Source organism: Hyla sarda, chromosome 13 (genome assembly GCF_029499605.1).
Source record: "Hyla sarda isolate aHylSar1 chromosome 13, aHylSar1.hap1, whole genome shotgun sequence".
Lineage (NCBI taxonomy): Eukaryota > Metazoa > Chordata > Amphibia > Anura > Hylidae > Hyla > Hyla sarda.
This window is the reverse complement of record NC_079201.1, coordinates 5,374,435-5,395,123: the sequence shown is the minus strand read 5'-3', so window position 1 is coordinate 5,395,123 and position 20,689 is coordinate 5,374,435. Positions and strand designations below refer to the sequence as shown.

Sequence of the window (20,689 nt, the reverse complement as noted above, 5' to 3'; positions counted from 1 at the left end):
CGGGAGTTTTAGTTTTTCTTGCTCATATAGACTTTATATATTAGACAGATACAGATAACAGTTCATGTCTGCACCTCTGCAATATATATATATATATATATATATATATATATATATATATATAGTCTACAATCAAAGCATATTATAATCAATAATATTATTGTACATAATCTGATCCTTTTCCTGCAAATTGTGTGATAAATAATGCTAACAATGATTCACAATATAGTGATACTTTTGCATCACAAAGTTTGGGTCTTAATTTTCCTGGTCTGTGTGTCTCTTCAGAATTGCAAAATATGAGACAGGTGGGGCCATCGACGGCTTTTGAGTCTGATTTTAAAACTTGGAATGCTGCCTTTTACCCCATGATGTCCCACACCCCCTCATTGGATTTATTTCAAGAGTCTGTTGAGCGAGAATTGATTAAACTTTCAAGACAATCTAATGTTCATTATAATCTTAAAAAATCACAGAGAATTGCATTGTCTGAATTTAGAGATATGGAGGATCTCATTGTACGACAGGCAGACAAAGGGGGTGCGGTTGTGTTGCTGGACAAGGGAATTTATTATCAGTTGAATTTGTTATTACTTTCTGACACATCTACATACAGGCCTTAGTCCTACAACCCAACCGCATCCTTCCGCAATATCTTATGTGAACTGATATGAAGCGGAGTCAACCGGGGTATTCTTACACAGAAAGAGGCTGATTTTATCATTGTTCCCCACCCAGTGATGGCAATTTTTCATTCTTTGCCGAAGATACATAAAAATGTATTTCCACCCCCGATGCGACCTATTGTCGCAGGCATTGGGTCATTGAATGAAAACTTGCCTTCCTGGGTTGATAGCCTCTTACAGCCCCTTATACCCACTATACCTGAATTCATCCAGGATACTAAGCATTTACTGTATACCATGGACAAAGTCACCTGGTCAGAGCCCTACCGGTGGATCACGGCAGATGTCTGCTCTTTATATTCTGTGATCACTCATGATAGGGCTCTGATTGCCTTGCAGTGGTTCTTGTGTACATACTCGCCATACCCCCATGGTCTGCAGGAGTACATTATTCAGGTCATTGACTATTTACTTTCTCATAATTTCTTTATGTTTGATCGTACTTTTTACCTGCAGACCACGGGGGCTGCAATGGGGGCTAAATTCTCACCCTCATTGGCGAATGTGTATATGAGTTGGTGGGAGATGAAATACCTTTTTACGGACAATAATCCTTTTAAGGAATCCATCTCCCACTATGGTCGTTATGTTGATGACTGTATTTTTATTTGGACATCAGATGAACAACATATACAATCATTTATTTCTTATTTAAATTCTAATGTACACAATTTGTCCTTTACAGTCACTCTATTCAATAGAGAGGTGTCCTTTTTGGATCTCACCTTAATAGGTGACCCTGTGCAATCCAAAATCATTTCTAGGAAATTTCGCAAGGCTACCTCTGTTAATTCCACCTTACATGCGTCGTCATGTCACCCATTCCATGCCATTAAGAATCTACCCATAGGAGAGGCTATACGTGCCCGCAGGAATTGTACCCATATGGAGGATTTTGACAGAGAAAGGAGTGACATGACGACCAGGCTGAAAAACAGAGGTTTTCCTGATTGGACTTTAAAACGGGCCACTAATATAGTATACCACAAAGACAGATCTCAACTTATTCAACCTAGAGAATCTAACTCAGTACGCAGAAATCAGTCGTTCTCTCATTCCCATAACAAGCCGGTCATGTTCTGTACTCAATATAGTAATGACTTTCGTGACGTCGGCGGGATCATACATAGATTCATGCCTATTATTCTTTCTGATCCCGCATTCGCCATGTCTATGACAGGGGGCTATAAATGCATATCTCGTCGTGCCCCCACTCTGGGACAATTACTGTCCCCCTGTCTTTTTTTGAGTACCCCCAAAGCCACCACCACATGGCTTCGCCATCCAGGGTCATACAGATGCGGACATTCTGTCTGCACCTGTTGTACCAGGATGAAAGTCGGAGACATGTTCACCTCCTACGCAACTGGGTCTGACTACAAGATTAAGCAATATATTAACTGCAATACGACTTTTGTCGTTTATCTTATTTCATGCAGAGAATGTAAAACCCAGTACGTGGGGTGCACGTCGACACCTCTTAAAGTGAGAATTAGGAAACATTTATCTGATGTTTTGCATTTTAACTCACGCCACATTTCTGCTGTTTCCTCTCACTGTGCCCAGAAACATGCAGGTGAATCGTCTACACTGCATGTACAGGGCATTGAGCGTGTCACTGCCCCTTTACGAGGAGGTGATCACAGAAAGAAACTTCTGTCCCGGGAGGTCTTCTGGATCATGATCTTAGATTCCAGTTGGCCTAAAGGTTTGAACAAGAGACAGGACATTCTTTTACATTATTAATATGTCTCTTGTCCTTCCCTTGAGTTATATGGTTTTATTCTATTTTATTGGATAGTAACCATTTCTCTTTAGGCTATCTTGTTCTTATTCATCTCCCATATTTCTATCTTATTTTTTATATGTATATTTTTTGGTATGAATACATTACACTACATACATTGATGTTCCTTTTATGTAGGATATCTATAGCTGTATTTGTACTCAATTTTATATTATGTCATATGTGGGGATTGTTACATCTTTATGCTTTGATTATGATAAAAAAAAAGGTTTTTAATTTACAGTTGGTAAATTTCCTTCCCACTTGTATCTATGTAGGGGTTAAAGTTTTGTGGGATGGGGAGTCCCTCCCTTTCCTACATCACTTCCCCTATATAAATTGGGCATTTTTTATCTTGCTTTGTATGACTAAGGGCGTTCTGTTACACGCCTGAAACGCGTAATCCGTTTACCGTTCCTGTTTTTATCCACTCAATAAACCTGGGATCCGCAATACCTCGCTGGCATCTTCTTTTCTTGTTCCTGTATTCGGTGCTGCCATACACCTGCCGTGCGTTGGTTTTGGGAGGATGGTCCCGTGCTAGCTGATCAGTCCGTATTCTGTCCATAATCTGATCTATAATATATTAAGTGATTTATATGATCTGTTACACCAATAACCAAGGTAAAGGCAGATATAATCCCAATATTTGGTGAACCATTGCCCCCATGTGGCCAACTACTATATTACTATACCACTGCTCCCATGTACAAGAATATAACTACTATAAAGTATATATAATGTCACTGCTGGGAGTAGTAGAAAAGGGAGCAGGGGTGCACGATATTAGAGCAAACAAAGTTAATCATGAGAATAATTGTAGAAAATGTATATTGACACTCACCTGTTAAAATATAACTTTTATTTCATTATTATCATAAAAACAGCTGGCCACTGGTAGATCATGATGGCCATCTGCTATAGTGCTCCTATATACAAGAATATACCTACTATAATACTGCTCCTATGTACAAGAATATAACTACTATAATACTGCTCCTATATACAAGAATATAACTACTATAATACTGCTCCTATATACAAGAATATAACTACTATAATACTGCCCCCTATATACAAGAATATGACTACTATAATACTGCTCCCTGTATACAAGAATATAACTACTATAATACTGCTCCTATATACAAGAGTATAACTACTATAATAATGTCTCCTATATACAAGAATATAACTACTATAATATTGCCCCTATATACAAGAATATAACTACTATAATACTGCTCCTATATACAAGAATATACCAACTATAATACTGCTCCTATATACAAGAATATAACTACTATAATACTGCTCCTTTATACAAGAATATAACTACTATAATACTGCTCCTATATACAAGAATATAACTACTATAAAACTGCTCCTATATACAGGAATATAACTATTATAATACTGCTCCTATATACAAGAATATAACTACTATAATACTGCTCCTATACACAAGAATATAACTACTATAATACTGCTCTTATATATACAAGAATATAACTACTATAATACTGTTCCTATATACAAGAATATAACTACTATAATACTGCTCCTATATACAAGAAGATAACTACTATAATACTGCTCCTATAGAGAAAGCCCAGTCAGAGAAAGCGCCGGCTGGCGCGAAACTAGTCCGTTTGGCTTCTTTTTTCCCCTCCATGTCCTCCACCAGATGGAATTGTTTTTTGCATTCTGAATAAATCCACAATCCACCAGCGAGTACAGTGGGTGAGTGCGGTCTTTTCACTTTCTTCTTCTCCATTTTGATATAACTACTATAATACTGCTCCAATATACAAGAATATAACTACTATAATACTGTTCCTATATACAAGAATATAACTACTATAATACTGCTCCTATATACAAGAATATAACTACTATAATACTGCTCCTATATACAGGAATATAACTACTATAATACTGCTCCTATATACAAGAATATAACTACTATAATACTGCTCCTATACACAAGAATATAACTACTATAATACTGCTCCTATATATACAAGAATATAACTACTATAATACTGTTCCTATATACAAGAATATAACTACTATAATACTGCTCCTATATACAAGAATATAACTACTATAATACTGCTCCTATAGAGAAAGCCCAGTCAGAGAAAGCGCCGGCTGGCACGTAACTAGTCCGTTTGGCTTCTTTTTTCCCCTCCATGTCCTCCACCAGATGGAATTGTTTTTTGCATTCTGAATAAATCCACAATCCACCAGCGAGTACAGTGGGTGAGTGCGGTCTTTTAACTTTCTTCTTCTCCATTTTGATATAACTACTATAATACTGCTCCTATATACAAGAATATAACTACTATAATACTGTTCCTATATACAAGAATATAACTACTATAATACTGCTCCTATATACAAAAATATAACTACTATAATACTGCTCCTATATACAAGAATATAACTACTATAATACTGCTCCTATATACAAGAATATAACTACTATAATACTGCTCCTATATACAAGAATATAACTACTATAATACTGCTCATATATACAAGAATATAACTACTATAATACTGCCTCCTATATTCAAGAATATAACTACTATAATACTGCTCCTATATACAAGAATATAACTACTACAATACTGCTCCTATATACAAGAATATAACTACTACAATACTGCTCCTATATACAAGAATATAACTACTACAATACTGCTCCTATATACAAGAATATAACTGCTATAATACTGCTCCTATATACAAGAATATAACTACTATAATCCTGCTCCTATATACAAGAATATAACTACTATAATACTGCCTTCTATATACAAGAATATAACTACTATAATACTGCCCCCTATATACCAGAATATAACTACTATAATACTGTCTCCTATATACAAGAATATAACTACTATAATACTGCTCCTATATACAAGAATATAACTACTATAATCCTGCTCCTATATACAATAATATAACTACTATAATCCTGCTCCTATATACAAGAATATAACTACTATAATACTGCCTCCTATATACAAGAATATAACTACTATAATACTGCCTTCTATATACAAGAATATAACTACTATAATACTGCCTTCTATATACAAGAATATAACTGCTATAATACTGCTCCTATATACAAGAATATAACTACTATAATACTGCTCCTATATACAAGAATATATCTACTATAATACTGCTCCTATATACTATAATATAACTACTATAATACTGCCTTCTATATACAAGAATATAACTACTATAATACTGCCTTCTATATACAAGAATATAACTATTATAATACTGCTCCCTAATGAAAAGTCATCATTATGTAATACATGTATGTATGGTTGAGGTAGAGGACACACGGGGCATTTATCACTCTGGTAACGGGTGACATGTCTGGCAGGTGTCATGACGATTAGTCAGTGTATGTCAGAACTCTTTGATAAGATGAAGCTCAAAGAGATCCATGGAGCAGGAGGAGAGATTTGTACAGATGCTCTTTAAAGCGGAGCAGTCATCTGAGATCTTATAATCCTGCTCTGGAGGGAAAACTGCTGACAACATCCAGAATATCAACAGCCTTAGAAGTGAATCCTTTCAGATCATGTGGGTATAGGGGGATATAACGGTGACATTTATGTGCATGGTTGATGTATTGTTTCCTTCTGTGTCCTAATTGTTAGTACAGGATAAGTAATAAAATGTATGTACACAGTGAGCTCACCAGCAGAATAGTGAGTACAGCTCTGGAGTATAATACAGGATATAACGCAGGATCAGTACAGGATAAGTAGTGTAATGTATGTACACAGTGATCTCACCAGCAGAATAGTGAGTACAACTCTGGTGTATAATACAGGATATAACTCAGGATCAGTACAGGACAAGTAATGTAATGTATGTACACAGTGACCTCACCAGCAGAATAGTGAGTACAGCTCTGGAGTATAATACAGGATATAACTCAGGATCAGTACAGGATAAGTAATGTAATGTATGTACACAGTGACCCCACCAGCAGAATAGTGAGTACAGCTCTGGAGTATAATATAGGATAAATAATGTAATGTATGAGGGCGGTATGACCAAAAATGTGTCTCACGGCCAGCTTCATACATGACAGTGCGCTCAGCCTATCACTGACCGAGGCAGGACATTGCTGCGGCCGGTGAAAGGTTGACGGCTCTGTGACGTTACCAGCCGGAGGCCGTTACCGGAGCAACGGGGGAACGTAGGAAGGTAAGTTAAAGTTTATTTATTTTTTATTTTTGCAGCCCGGGCACAGGAATATGTAGTACAATACAGATTTCCAGTGCTGGCGGCCCGCAACTCACAGGAGGACGAGGTGACATATGATTAGTTCCCCTATGTGGGGGACAGCGCAGTGCTCGGCTGATAATTCATGCGGGGGGGGGGGGGAGAGAAGCAGAATAGCGCCCGCAGGTCACATATGTTTAGTTCCCCGATGTGGGGACAGCGCGCTGCGGCTGATAATTCATTCATTCGAGGGGAGGGGCCCAACTGGTATTGTGGTATGGGGGAAAATTCATATCGTGCAGGGAAAAAAAATTGATATTCGGTATGAACCGGTGTACCGCCCAGCACTAATCACAGTTTTTTATATCAGTGAATCAGAAGAGTGAAATATGTAGCATATTCATCTACTAAGGAGTTAAATGACCTGGGATGTCTGGCAGCGCCTGTGCCCTGTATATAAGCCCCTGCCCCTGCTGTCTCTATATTCGGGCGCGGTGCTGTTTGTCCATCTCAGCACAGTTGCCTAATAAGAGTCTCATGATGACCCCTGTAATTCCCGGGGCCCTTCAGGGTAAGCCTGGAGATCTTTACACTTGTGGGTTTGTCTTGAAGCCAAAGGGTGGAACCAGATTAGAACTTTGCAGACAGAAGTGGAACGACATTGTTATTTTTGGCCGCCGCAGACAAAATGAGAAGGGATAGAATAAAACAACACAGCAAAAAAATGTGCTGGTCCCAGAGAAATGATATTACAGCCTATAAAAGTCAGGAATAATGTGCAGGTCAGCTGCATGATCGGCCCAGGAAGGAGGAAAACAACAGGTGCAGTGTACGTGTCAGTAACCAGAACATAGTATACCTAACCTCTACCGATCGAGCGTTACATTACATCCACAATTCTGCATAAGCTCCTATATCACTTGCACTGGAGAAGATTTGCACCACTATAGGAAATGCTGTGTACAGACGGTGGACCACTAGAATCATTGAGGTTCTGCAGCCTGGGAGTTAATAGGAAAGCAGCACCCAGTTTTTTGGACTACTGTAGGGCGCCTTCTCAGACAGCCGTGGCACCTAGAGCCTGCACCCCTGATCCATTGTCATGCCCAAAACTAGGGAAAGGCAGCTGACAATGAACCTTTAAGTAGTGATGAACGGCATTGGCCATATTCGACTTTGCGATATTTTGCGAATATATAGAAGAATATTCGTCCTATATTCGTGAATTTCGCGTGTTCGTTATATTGGCATATTCTCGTATTCAAGGAAGAAAACAGTGAGGGGGTGGGCAACTTTACTATTGGTTGCTAGGGATGTTGTTGATAACCTCTGACAAGTGTATTTGCATCATTCTAATTGGCCCACAAGTGAAAAGAAGGAATATGCGAATATTCACATATGCGAATATCGCATATGGAGTGCTTCTTAAAGGTAGTGTTGGGCGCGAATATTCGCATTTCAAATTTTTATTACGAATATACTCACTATATATTCAAAATTCACAATTTTGAATATATAGCGAGTATATTCGCAATATTCGCTAATTCGCGAATTTGCCATATTCGCGATAAAAATTCAAAATGTGAATATTCGCGCCCAACACTACCTTTAAGAAGCACTCCAGGAAAAAATTTCTTGCATAAATAGTGCTGCATAGACGATTCGAGAATAATGTAGAGGTTCTTGGGTATGCTTTCTGCTTAGGCTACGTTCACATTGCCAGCTGTCTCCAATAGTGTGAAGCCCATTATTTTAGGATCAAGAAAAGCCGGAGAAAAAATAGTGCTTGCACCGTCTTTTTCTCTGGCTTTTCTCTCCAAAAAAAACGGCGGCTATTGAATATAAGGGTTTTTCACCCATATTAGTTGCAATTCCATCACTGAAATAATTTCCTAATGTTGACTGACTACATTGTACATGAATCCTTTGATTTTGCAGATAGAATGGGCGAAGTCTGATTACTGCAACTCGCCTAACAAAACCAACCTAATCACCTGGTGTATACCTACTATATATCCTGATACCTTAAAAATAAGAGCAGCAGTATACAGCTATAGCTGGAGAGGAGGTGAAACACTTCTATAAATCCTGATCCCATAGAGATAGCAGCAGCAGTATACAGATATAGCTGGAGGGGAGGTGTATAACTACTATGTATCCTGATCCCATAGAGGTAGCAGCAGTATACAGATAGAGCTGGAGGGGAGGTGTATAACTACTATGTATCCCGATCCCTTCGAGATAGCAGCAGCAGTATACAGATAGAGCTGGAGGGGAGGTGTAGAACTACTATATATCCTGATCCCATAGGGATAGCAGCAGTATACAGATAGAGCTGGAGGGAGGTGAACTACTATATATCCTGATCCCATAGAGATAGCAGCAGTATACAGATAGAGCTGGAGGAGAGGGATCTGATAGGTGATCCTGTAGTTCACGGGAAGTCAGCTGACCCAGAACAGACCATTTCCTCTGACACATTAAGCACTGTAATTTTCAGTTGGTCATACACTGGTGATCACACGACAATAATGAAACGCATGAATGTAGCTGTGTTGGATTGCACTGTAACAAGCCATGCACTTGTGTCAATTGAGCATGGCCAAAAGAGTGCAAATTTTTTACAACAGTGACAAAAAATTGACACCCTTTTTGTGCCATTTTTGTGCCAGGTGGCCTTCTACAATTTAGGCCAGGCCTGGTGATGTTCAGCTGAAGTGGTGTAAACCACCTCCCATGTAAACAACAGCCCAATAAACTGGAGCTTTGTAAAGAAATGAGACTTTTACATGTAATTCCTGACTCCAAACACCAGGAGGCACTGCACATCCACCTAATTATTATTATTATAATTTTTTTTACTTGTAAAAGTATCCGGGTGTTACTGCAGCAGCCAGAGTCATTCTCTGTTACATAAGAAGCCGGCGAGCAGAATCCTATAATCCGCATAAAACCAAAGCGTCTACAGAAGCGTTCTTCTGAGGAAAGGTCATACGAGGAGATAAATCGCTCACAGATTTTTATGGTTTTTGGAAAAAATGTGAAATCTGTCATTTTTGTTGGACACAAAATGTTCTCAATCTGCAGATGAAGGATTTGGCATCAGGTGTCAATGAGGAGAGCAGGTGGAGCCGACCTATGTGCCCCAGCAGAGGTGACCGGCCCAGGCCCTGCTGTGTGGAGATGGACCTAGTATTATAAGATTACTATATGTATGTTCTATTAGGTCAGCATTGTATGGCGGGATTTATTAAGGGGCACTGCTACTCAGTTACTGTACAGTATATTATTTTTGCAGTGTATAGTGGTTGCGACACAATACAGTGAAGGGTGTAGAAACATTATTTAGTATTATGATTTGGGTACAGTTTGGCAGTTACATTTAGGCATTGTATTGTATGGATATTTGTATGACTGCTGAAAGCCCCCTACACCATAAGGGACTGCAAAGAACTGTAAAGAACCTGTCTATATCAGACCCAAAAGTATTACACATTCCATTCAGACCCCAGAGTAGACCCAAAAGTATTACACATCCCATTCAGACCCCAGACTAGACCCAAAAGTATTACACATCCCATTCAGACCCCGGACTAGACCCAAAAGTATTACACATCCCATTCAGACCCCAGACTAGACCCAAAAGTATTACACATCCCATTCAGACCCCAGACTAGACCCAAAAGTATTACACATCCCATTCAGACCCCAGACAAAACCCCAGTGTTCAGATCTCGAACCGTACCCTAGACAAGTCTACAATATCCAAACCAGACCTAAAAGTATTCCAGATCCCAATCAGACCCCAATGTTCAGATCTCAGACCGCACCCTAGACTAAACCTTAATTTCCAGACCCCAGAATTCGTACCTCAGACCAAACCCCAATAGTCAAGATTTCAGCCTACACCCCAAATAGACCAAAGTCATCAGATCTCAGACTGGACTCCAAAATCCACACCCCATAATTTGGACCCCAGACCAGACTCCAATACTCAGATCCCAACTGTACCCAACACCATACTCCTGTGGTGAGGGTGTGATGAGGGCATATGTTATTACCCTAGGGGCAGATGGCATTAACCCCTTGTGTTTGTGACACCAGGGTGTGGTTTAACCTCTACACCACCCGAAGGTATGGCCACTGGATCCTGGGCTAAGCACGGGACAAACAATGACTCCGATGCCAAGTTACGCAACAACAGCAGCTTTACTGAGGTAGACAGATGAAATAGTCTTGACAGCTCAGTTAGGCCCAAGGATGCGGCCCGTGACTTCAGAGACTCTAGAGCTCACTGGGACTTATAGTGAATTTGGACAATTTTCTGCAGGCCCACGCTAACTTGGTACAGACTGATCTTGACTAGACTGACTTCACCCAGTATGTAGCTTACCAGCTTTTGACGTTAACCTGTGGGGCACTGGATTAGTGGAGGCGTTGCTGCGTGGTAGGCCTTGGGCCTCCTCAGGACACCAGACACTCTCTCAGGACTTGACTTCACTGACCTCAGAACTGAATGAGCTCCTCCCAGGGTTTATATAGGGGAGACTATGGAGGGGTCCCATAGGTCACCCTATTAGTCACGTGATCCCTGATACCTTCCTTGGTTACAACACTTGGTAACAGTATTTAAAGGCACATAACAATATAAAGACATTATAGTAGATACATTATAGTACATTATAGTAGATAACACAAGATTAACCATTTACATTATATAAATTAAAGAGGGACTCAGGGGATACTGCAATAGAGTCCGCCTGACTGGACAGCGAGGGTACAGGGGTGCAACTCCTGTACTGGGCCACCACACTCCAATATCCAGACACCATAATTCAGACATTAGAATGCAGACCCCAAATTAGATATCAATGTTCACACCCCAAACCCATCATACAGTCCTCAATATTCAGAATAGAAATTTGCATACATGATTTTGTACAATATTTGTAATTTTTTAATGTTTGACACTTGACAAAGGGGTGTGACCTCTGTAAAAAGAGGTGTGGCCTATATGCGTAAAGTACACCAAGTAGAAGGGGCTGTTTTTGGCGATTTTTGGGTGATTTTGTGGCGTTCGTAGGCCACATATGGCAGCATGCTCTGGCATTGGCATTTTATTTATGGTGCTTTTCTTTTCTATAGACATGGAAAAACTGCCATGCCCGCATGTATGTTGGCGTTTTTTTCTGCGCCACCCAATTCTCAAGTTGTGTGTGGTATTGCAGCTTAGTTCTATTGAAGTGAATGGAGACAAGATGTAATACCGCACACAACCTGAGAACAGGGGCGGTGCTGTTTTTGGAAGAAATCAGCTCTGTATTTTCTAATTCTGATTAACTTCTTTAAATTGGACCCAATGGGAGATTCAATCTGGTACACGCAAAAATATAAATAAGCACACCCTCTGGTGATCCATGGTATCTCTTTCATCCAAAGGGGGCACGAACTTCTGGCTTTTTCCTCATGATTGTGGAAAGAGGAACCCCGTGCAGCAGATAGGAGAGGAGAAATTATAGAGACCCCCTCATCTCTTGGACCCCCAAAGCAGCTGTATAGTTCTGCACACATTCCTATTAACATATCATAGGTCAGGTCTAATAATAGTAAAAGGGCCCCCTTTAAGTAGTCTTGTGCACCTGAAAGGTTCCGTTAATATCCCAACTCTCTATAGTTCTCACAAAGGGGTTAAATCATTTTCTACAGTCCGAAATCAGTCAGAATCCAAGTGGTGGGAAAACAGAGTGAAGAATCCCTCTAATCCCGCTCCCCCATTCAGCCGGTTATTGATTTTTCTATCCTGTTAGAGAACTGATGAAAAGAGACCTTGTCTGAGTGCTGGGTCAGGAGAAGAGGGGGAAGACTTTAATCTGCACACACAGCAGGCTCTTGTGATGGGGGCCAGGAAAATACCTCTGCACAATAGGTGGAATTCCTGTATGTGAGGGGAAAAGGGTCCTGCAGTCAGGAGGAGCGCACCTCTGGGGGGACATCTCCACTCCGTGATCAAAGGGTCAGGATCCTCCTCTGTCCCCCATCCTGTCTGACCCATCATACACAACTTTTCAAGAACTTCTCTATTTTGAAAAAGATGCCCCAGGGGGCAATGGTGAAATAAGTCCAGCAATTATATCTAAGAAAAGAAGGGGCATAAGTACAATATCTACAAGGGGAAAAAGTAGAAGAAAAAAACAGGGATATGCGCCCCTAGTGAAGGATGTTTATAGGTGAGATGAAAACAAGTTAAGTTGTAACACTCACCTATTTTCGTTGTGCTGAGAGCACAACATCTGTGATAGCCTTAGGTGATGTCTCAGGTCTGCAGCCACGGTCCTCTGGAGCAAAGGTGATGTCCCAGCAGTGTAAGTAACAAGAAAAAAGCAAAGTTGGGCCGTTGGTGGCGCTGGTCCTGATGGAAAGAAAGCTCTGTAGACCCTTCTCAGTGTCTAAATGTGGTTTTATTAGAACAGAAAGCAACGCGTTTCTGATGGAAATATCTACAAGGGGGGCCTAATCCTAGATTCCGTTGTTTGTACAGCTTTTTCTTCCCATATAAAGTGGTCAGAAAGAAGATATCGTAAAAAAAATTTCGTAGGCCGCTTTCATGGGCATCTTAGAAGAGCATAGAACTGCAGTTCAGGAGGACACAAACCCTATTTCTCATGGATCCATCAAGGTTTGTCAAGGCAGTGAGATCTAAGTGCCCCAAAGGCAGAGGTACCATAGCGTTGGCCATTGTTGACATTATGGGTACTTTAGGGGGAAAGTGGGTTCAACCTTTGGTTGATCCCATCCCACAGATTATAGAGAAGATCACATCAAAGCATTTAAGGCAGTGATATTTGAGAGTGACAGGGGCCTGGATAGCAGGAATATGGGTATGGGTTCCCATTGATGACAAGTGGCACAATTCCTCATGGATGTAGGAATTCCATAAGATGGGAGTCATAAGGAACACGCCAATAATCAAGTCGAGCTAGAGTATGGTCAATCACTTTAGAGTTTGCCTTGCACCATCAATGACTGAAAGACCGCTGTTTGCATTGGACTCATTGTCTGTGCAGCACCACAGTATATGGCAGCCCTCGAGATGCAAAGTGAAGAGCATTATTTTTCCTGTATAAAGCAGAAGATTAAAGGTTTCCTGTATATGTAGGTTCTGTATGCTCAGAATGTGTGGGTTATAAAAGTGTTATGAAGGATGTGACACTGGGACTGCCCTGCCACCATACTGTGTAAGATGACAACCACAGCTGGAGCGGGTGCAGAGGCAGAGGACCCTTCACTTCACACCCGGCTGTAACTGTGATAATGACTCATCTGAATATATGTTATAAAATTTATAAAGAAATGTTCTGAACAGATATGCAGGCCGCTGATCACAAGGACAAGGATAATCACTTAGTACTCAAGTTCGCAAGTCTTCATCAGCCCAAGACATATAACTTACTAATATAGTTTTATCAGGCATTGTACTGATATTAGCATGTTTTTGCTTAAAGTACCCAACAGGAAGTTGTGTAGTCTTCTCATTGTCAGAGTGTTGTCTCATCAGCTCTCCAGCTCCTCCCTTTCTCCTGACAGACAGGAAGTTGTATAGTCCTCTCATTGTCAGTGTGGTGTTGTCTCAGTAGCTCCCCAGTTCCTCCTGCTCTTTGAAGATGACAGATCATCCTCTGCTGTTTTAGGAGGCATGTCAGGATCTTGCCTCTGAGGTCAAACCCCACCCCCTAAGTGATGTCACCACCTCTGACCAGCCCCAACAGCCTACATTACCATTACCCTGTCAAATATACATCTACACTGCTCAAAAAAATAAAGGGAACACTGAGATAACACATTCTTGATCTGAATGAATGAACTAATCGTATGAAATACGTTCCAGAAATACGTTCCAGATGTGCTCAATCGGATTCAGGTCAGGAACGGGCGGGCCAGTCCATAGCATCAATGCCTTCCTCTTGTAGGAACTGCTGCCACACTCCAGCCACATGAGGTTTAGCATTGTCTTGTATTAGGAAGGAACGCAAGGCCAACCGCACCAGCATATGGTCTCACAAGGGGTCTGAGGATCTCATCTCGGTACCTAATGGCAGTCAGGCTACCTCTGGCAAGCACATGGAGGGCTGTGTGGCCCCCAAAGAAATGCCACCCCACACCATTACTGACCCACCGCCAAACCGGTCATGCTGGAGGATGTTACAGGTAGCAGAATGTTCTCCATGGCGTCTCCAGACTCTATCACGTCTGTCACATGTTCTCATCTGCTTTCATCTGTGAAGAGCACAGGGTGCCAGTGGCGAATTTGCTAATCTTGGTGTTCTCTGGCAAATGCCAAATGTGCTGCACGGTGATGGGCTGAGTGGACACATGCACATTTGTGGCCTGCTGGAGGTCATTTTGCAGGGCTCTGGCAGTGCTCCTGCTCCTCCTTGCACAAAGGCGGAGGTAGCAGTCCTGCTGCTGGGTTGTTGCCCTCCTCCATGTCTCCTCCATGTCTCCTGATGTACTGGCATGTCTCCTGGTAGCGCCTCCATGCTCTGGACAACACGCTGACAGACACAGCAAACCTTCTTGCCACACTTTGCATTGTTGTGCCATCCTGGATGAGCTGCACTACCTGAGCCACTTGTGTGGGTTGTAGACTCCGTCTCATGCTACCACTAGAGTGAAAGCACCGCCAGCATTCAAAAGTGACCAAAAGATCAACCAGGAAACATAGGAACTGAGAAGTGGTCTGTGGTTACCACCTGCAGAACCACTGCTGTATTGGCGGTGTCTTGCTAATTGCCTATAATTTCCACCTGTTGTCTGTTCCATTTGCACAACAGCATGTGAAATTGATTGTCAATCAGTGTTCTTCCTGAGTGGACAGTGTGATTTTACAGAAGTGTCATTGACTTGGAGTTACATTGTGTTGTTTAAGTGTTCACTTTATTTTTTTGAGCAGTGTATATAGGTGGTGGAGACTGAGGTGTAAATTTGGGGGGGGGGGGGGGGTAATAGGGATCAATAGAAGAAATAGTAAGAAGCCCATAAGCACATGGCTAAAAACAGCAAAGGAATAGAGAGGGCGCTACCTAGCACATTACCACTAAAAACCAGGATGAACAGAGGTAATTAGAATGCTCACCCAGATTGTTACACTCGCCAAGTGTAACAATGGAAAAAAACTTGTGTGTAAGTATGCCGGCAGCCGGTCCACCTTCAGATAGATGCACAAAGAACACAAGGAGCCTCCAAGGAGGTGGCGGACATCAGGAGGCGCTGGACACACTCGGAGGGTAGAAACAACTTTAATCACCCATCATGCAACGCGTTTCACAGATTATCTGCTTCATCAGGCACCATGCCTGATGAAGCAGATAATCTGTGAAACGCGTTGCATGATGGGTGATTAAAGTTGTTTCTACCCTCCGAGTGTGTCCAGCGCCTCCTGATGTCCGCCACCTCCTTGGAGGCTCCTTGTGTTCTTTGTGCATAAGCACATGGGGCATCCCTCAGTCTTTTTTTTTTTTTTTTTTTTTTGAGCAGTGTATATCTTTTTTGGGTCATTTAGAAAGAATAGGGTGTGGATACAGAATGCTGCCTTGTGTTGAACAATGCCACTGGCAGAGGAGCAGACAGGGAATAAGAACAGCAGGTGCTGCAACCTCACTGTGTGATAGTTTGCTGTAAAATTAAATTTCTGCTGAAGTTTTGGGTGGGGGCTTGACAGGAGTGCTGTGTGAGGGGAGTAGACAGGGCGGGAGGACTGTCAAGAACTAAAGGAAAGCAGTGCATTTTGTAAATTGTAGTACTGATTTCTTGGGAGTTTCAGTTCCCTGTAACTAATAAAGATAGCCAAAAGCCTACAACTTTTTAAAAGCAAGTTTAGGAGAAGAGTAATATAAAGAAGCAACTGGAAAAAAATGCACACCCCTATATGAATGCATCCCACAATGTAAGGGGAGGTGTGCCAAATTTACTGTTCTAAATTTACCATATCATCATCTTTCATTGCAAATCACTGAAAAAGAAATTCTATTATTATTATTATTACTTCTTTCCACGGCAGGTAAAATCCAGAGCCGTAAAAGCCGACACTTATCATTACGGCAGAAGGAGTTACCACGAGCTGACAGCCATGTCTAGGGCTCGGTGAGCATTACATGGATTGTATCTGTCTTCTCCTGGATCGCGTCCAGCAGATAATGAGTGAGTGACACCTGCACAACCTGTCCTACCTGTTTGTGATTCACTAGAAGAGTTTCGGCTTTTCTTTTTTTTTTTTTTTTACTAGGATAACCTGAAACTTTATAAATTCCATGATGTCTTGGATATGAAAATCCGGTTTTGCTACAAGGATTAGCTCCCGGACTAAATACACCTCATTGTGCGAGACACCTGTAGATCATCACAGAAGACTGTGCGTCGTGTCTTCTAAGTGCAGACACATGGACCTCCTCATGTCTAGGCAGAAACTCAAGGATCCCGGGCCGGGTGCCAGGCACCTCCTATATGAAATACTTAAGATTTACTCATTCAAATCAAATATCTGAAGACCGGGCCGACACACCTCCATTATTATTCATGGATGTTACGAGGAGTCCAAATTGCAATGTGTCCTACATCTTCTAAAAATGCAAATAATACAACAAGGTGGCCTGTCTGCTCCAGAACCTTGTTACCTGTAATAATTGTTATGGGAGTCCCCAGATCCTCCCCGACAAATAACCCGGAGGCACCGAGCATCATAAGCATCACCTCCTCCCCCAAACCAAACAGACAGTCCTACCCAGTCTGAAAGCCTAATTTTTACTTACCCAAATGCTAAATTTATACGGACATTTTTATTGCATGAGTATAAATAGATCCTGGGCGGAAAGTAGAATTTTATTGTGTTTTTAAGAGCTTGGGTTCCCAGTTGTGAACAACAGTGATTTCTGCAAGCATAGCAATAGGTAATATCTAGGAAGTGCCCTGCCTTGACCTTACCCCGAAATAGCCAACACGTCTCACTCTAGGGGGTGTGACCTTTCTTGTACAGTACAGTTAGTCCCACCCAATAGAAAGAAAAAGGGGCAACAACAATATTTCACTTGTAAGGAGGGTGAAACAGAACCTAAGAACTGGGCAAGAACCCTTAGAAATGGGGAACCTAAGAACTGAGCAAGAAACCATAGAAACAGGGAATCTAAGAACTGGACAAGAACCCTTAGAACCAAAGAACCTGTGAACTGGACAAGAACCCTTAGAAGCAGGGAACCTAAGAACTGGGCAAGAAACCCTAAAAACAGGGAATCTAAGAACTGGACAAGAACCCTTAGAACCAAAGAACCTGTGAACTGGACAAGAACCCTTAGAAACAGGGAACCTAAGAATTGTGCAAGAACTGTTAGAAACTAGGAACATGAGAACTGGGCAAGAACCTTTTAAAGGGGGTACTCCACTGGAAAACATTTTCTTTTAAATCAATTGGTGCCAGAAAGTTAAACAGATTTGTAAATGACTTCTATTCAGATTTGCTGAAATATTCGGATTGAACAAGAAAAGAGACTCTTAGCCTTTTGATGCTGACCGGCAAGGCATAGGGTGCCTTGGGAAACAAAGCACCCAACAACCACATCCCCAGAAAATTCTGGCTTTGGGCACCGTATAGAGCTGGGAATAAAGGTGGGCCACTTTCAGGACATTTCTTGCAATACTCTGACTTGGGTTACATTAAATGGGTACTCCGGTGGAAAACATTATTTATTGATTTTTTTTTTAAATGAACTGGTGCCAGAAAGTTAAACAGATTTGTAAATGACTTCTATTAAAAAATGTTTACCCTTCCAGTACTTTTTAGCAGCTGTATGCTACAGAGGAAATTCTATACTTTTTGAATTTCTTTTATGTCTTGTCCACAGTGCTTTCTACTGGCACCTGCGGCCTGTTTGATGAACTGTCCAGAGCAGCATAGGTTTGCAATGGGGATTTTCTCCTGCTCTGGACAGTTCCTGATACGGGCAGCAGGTGTCAGTAGAGAGCACTGTGGACAAGGCAAAATATTAATTCAAAAAGTATAGAATTTCTTCTGTAGCATACAGCTGCTAAAAAGTACTGGAAGGGTAAAGATTTTTTAATAGAAGTCATTTACAAATCTAAAAATAGAAAAAAAACAGAGAGCACAGTCTAAAATAGCAACTAGATTCGATAAGCATATAAATCACAGTCCCATAAGTGTTCAGTGACCGAAGCTGCCTAAAAGATGCTACTAACGGGGTGCCAAGTTCCAAAGAAAGTGAAGAAAAGTTCTTAATACATCAAAAGTAGAAAAGGGTGAACTTGCACTCACCGTTCACGTAGTTCATTCATTCACGGGACCTCCGTGTAGCAGGGAGACATTTGTTTGTACCCCATAATTGTAAGCGCTGCGGAATCTGTATATATCTGTATATAATCTGTATATCTGTATATAAATAAATAAATTAAATAAATAAAAATAAATATAGATGAGAGCGCTCAGAGCGCTCTCATCTATATGTCTCCCTGCTACATGGAGGTCCCTTGAATGAATGAACTACGTGAAAGGTGAGTGCAAGTTCACCCTTTTCTACTTTTCATTTATAAATTTGTTTAACTTTCTGGCACCAGTTGATTAAAAAAAAAAGTTTTCCACTGGAGTACCCCTTTAACCCTAGTTTCACCCGGCCGCTCTTCCCCTCGCTCCTCGCTCTAGTCTGAAAACAGGACATGTAAACAGACCAGGTGATGGCCGAATGATTACGTCCTGCGGTGAAGGCCCAGTGATGCCATCTTCATCGGCTCATTGAATGATCCAGAAATATTCCCCTCACAGATTATTAGTGAAATCTGCTTCACAACCTTGTAACCTTTCTCCAAGGCCTGGAACGTGGCAACTGATGCTGTCAGGGGGAGGTTAGGCCATAGCTGCTGTTTTGCGTTTCCCTCTGAATTATCCCCTCACTAATACCTTGGCTCCCTTATGGGTCGGTCCCTGTTATCAGGCCAGAGACAGGAGCGAGTGCTGATTTATTGGGTGATCTGGATGACGTTCAACCTTCTCCTTGATATATATATATATATATATATATATATATATATATATATATATGTAGCTGGCTAATGAGTTCTTAACCAACTTCAAAGAGTCCATGTTTCCAAGGAGTAGAGTGTCTGGATCTGCTTTTAAGGTTTGTTTAGGTCAAGCAGTGTTGAGATGACCGGTGGGGGGACTAATTTACAGCGGAGGGGCAGGGTGAAGGAAAGCAGGGTCTTTTCTGGATCTTCTGCTCTCTGTTTTATGTCCAATTTGTAAAGATACAGAGAAGTCAGCATTGTAAATTCCGGAGAGGAGTGGGATGGTCAGTTGAATTTGGTCTACACCAGTTTTATTCATTGTTCTAAAATGAAAAATGAAGCAAAATGAACCAGAGCCAGACTACACAAAGTTTGAATGAAGTCTGTAACCATGGAGACACATAGGTCTGCATAGGTGCTGTAGACAGATAATTTGCAAAGTAATTTAAGTTTCTCCTTGGTCCTCTAGCTAGCCCCAAAAAGTCTTGCTACCTTTCCAAGGGAACACGGAGTGGCGCACCTAAGACAGTTGTTGGGTGGTTGGTCACGCTGCTCTAGGGTAGAGGCTGGATGGGTGGACAATGGAGTATGGTGTCCTCACTCTCTAGTGCTGGGGATGGGCTATTCCAAATAGTCATGCTTAAATGTTATTAAGTTATAGGACACTTTAGGAAAATGATTTGATTGCATTAAATCTATTATTAAATATTTTTTTTTAATTTGCCAAATTTTTGTGAAATTATAAGCACGTAGGGTAAGTATCACAAGACGCTTAGACTGTTTATCATGTTATAGATGCAGAGGGCACAGACTATACCAAGCCCAATCCTGTCCTAGCTTGACCCTACAACACCCCACAACCGGCCCTGTACCAGCACAGGCC

The 20,689-nt window shown here is 41.2% G+C and overlaps 1 long non-coding RNA gene across 1 annotated transcript in view; it reads left to right on the top strand.

Moving 5' to 3' along the window:
• The window catches only part of LOC130297609 (uncharacterized), a 105,241-nt gene that overhangs the window by 68,406 nt on the left and 16,146 nt on the right, over window positions 1-20,689 (top strand). The window contains exon 3 of the long non-coding RNA XR_008849616.1: window positions 16,799-16,938. This is a non-coding gene — a long non-coding RNA (uncharacterized LOC130297609). The remainder of the gene's footprint in view (window positions 1-16,798; window positions 16,939-20,689) is intronic.